Consider the following 2,130-nt stretch of genomic DNA (forward strand, 5'->3'; position numbering starts at 1 on the left):
CATTAATCAAGGAACACATGTGTTAAAATATAAAATATGAATAAATAAATAAGGCCAATAGACATGACATAGTACCAATCAGACAGTTTTGAAATTAATTACTAACTCCGTTAGGCAAGAGTATCTTACGTATCTTCTGCTACGTAAGGTTAAATCCTAAGATAGGGCTGGCAAAAATGGCATTCATTAATCCCGTTCCTCCCTTCCATGCTCATGGCAGACATCACTAATCAATCATAGCACTCTTTCCCACTGACCCCTAAAGAGGCATCAAATTCCTTTACCATACAGCCTATACTAACAATTAATCAGAGCTGCCATTTGTATTGAAAGACATTTGCCTTCCCTGTCTTAGGTCATGAGCTGCCTCAAGCCTGCAAATGAAGCATACTGCAGAGAAAATTAAGTGGGCTTCCGGGTAAGTGGAGAGAGTGTGGAGTGGAGAGAAATAAAGGCAGACCCTGAGAGTGCCCAGCTCTGTGCCCCCCGATCTGTACTAAGCTAAAACTCTATGCTTTCTGGCGAGTGCAAGGAATGCAGTGGGGAAACAAGTAAACGCCAAGCTAGAAATGAAAGAACCAGCGTCTGCACGGTGCCTAGTGCACTCAAGGTGCACTTCCCTCCCACGATTTCCAGAAAGGGCTAGCAGAGTGTTTTCCAAAGCCAGCTTATTTCTCTGACTCGGAAATGTGAAACTAACTATTGCAGTGTTTGTCCCCTAAGGTGATAGGCAAGGGCTCTGACGAGAAGGCGCCCATGAAGCTCAAGTCAGCAGGGGAAAGCCCGACATCGCTGCCTGAAAGCTTGTCACAGCTGAGACCTCGCACACGCCAAGGACACGTGCGGACGGCTGGGATCCTCCTCTGCTGTGCCCACCCAAGGACAGCCAGCTCTTCTGCAGAGGCTTCTGCTGCTATTCCCTGTTGCTGATTAACCCCTTCCTAGGCCACAAGCACGTTCACTCGTCACGGCACGGCCTCAGCCCCTGCTGGGCAACACTGTGTGACCACTTGGACCTGATTCCACAGCAGGCACGGGGGGTAATTCTGATAGCCTGGTATAAAATCTCTCCTTTGGGACCTTAAATAAGACAGTAACTTACTACACTCAATCTCTCCCTTCTATCACAAGTGCTTCCCTTTGTGAAAATTCAGGACCAGGCGCTGGGAAATAGAACCACAGCACACGGCACAGAAGGTGGATTTTGTTCGTTTTCTTTTTTTTTTTTTTTTTTTTTGCCTCCAAAACGTTCACCAGGCTCCTTTCCCTTCCACCCCCAGCATGGAGAAGTCAGCATAACGACTGAAGTCACAGGGCAGTGACAGCATTTGGGAAGCCACACAGAGGCGTGGACAGGGAGCCCCAAGCCCAAGGATCCAGGGCAGGGAGGGGTGAGGCGCCAGGCAGGAAGGGTGTGGGATGTGGAGCTGAGCAGGAGAAAGACAGCTGGTGTGGTTGGGAGATTGAGCAAATAGGTAAATACACTGAGGATTATACGAGCCAAAATTCTCATTGCCAGAGAAGATATTTATAAACTGAAACAGGAAGTTTAGAAAGAACCCTGAGGTGTTGGACTGGAGCTGAGGTATCAGTATGAACTTATGTTTTTATTAGTGGGTGTCTGTGTGTGTGTGTGTGTGTGTGTGTGTGTGTGTGTGTAAATATACACAGACAGACAGATAAATACAGAAATTGTCACAGATGAAAATGTGTACACACGTGTATACCCATATACACATATAATGTACAGTATACATTTCCCATCTCTGTCCACTGAGTGAGTGAGCCTAAAAGCAATGTACCCCACTACCAATTAACACACTGAGTGCCTACATGTCGGTTCCTAAATGTCTTTTATTTTTTAAGCCAGTTTTAGTAATTTGTTTACTTATTGATATTTTTGTGGGGGATTTTTTCAGGTTTATTTATTTTTGTCTAGAGAGAGCAGGGGGAGGGGCAGAGAGAGAGGAAGACAGAGGATCCAAAGCAGGCTCTGTGCTGTCTCGTGAATCGAGAGACCATGACCTGAGCTGAAGTCAGATGCTTAACTGACTGAGCCACCCAGGCGCCCCTTTATTTTATTTTTAAGTCAGCTCTGCACCCAACGTGAGGCTTGAACTCACACCCCTG

General features: G+C 46.4%; 1 long non-coding RNA gene across 1 annotated transcript; it reads left to right on the plus strand.

Annotated features, from left to right (window-relative positions):
- The first annotated feature begins 349 nt into the window (after positions 1 to 349).
- On the plus strand, positions 350 to 1,196 carry LOC109265465 (uncharacterized). The gene is made up of 2 exons (XR_002079216.2): positions 350 to 418; positions 724 to 1,196. It is a non-coding gene; the product is annotated as an uncharacterized LOC109265465 (long non-coding RNA).
- The last annotated feature ends 934 nt before the right edge of the window (positions 1,197 to 2,130 follow it).

The sequence above is a fragment of the Panthera pardus genome, unplaced genomic scaffold, assembly GCF_024362965.1.
Source record: "Panthera pardus isolate Hobbes unplaced genomic scaffold, ASM2436296v1 HiC_scaffold_26, whole genome shotgun sequence".
Lineage (NCBI taxonomy): Eukaryota > Metazoa > Chordata > Mammalia > Carnivora > Felidae > Panthera > Panthera pardus.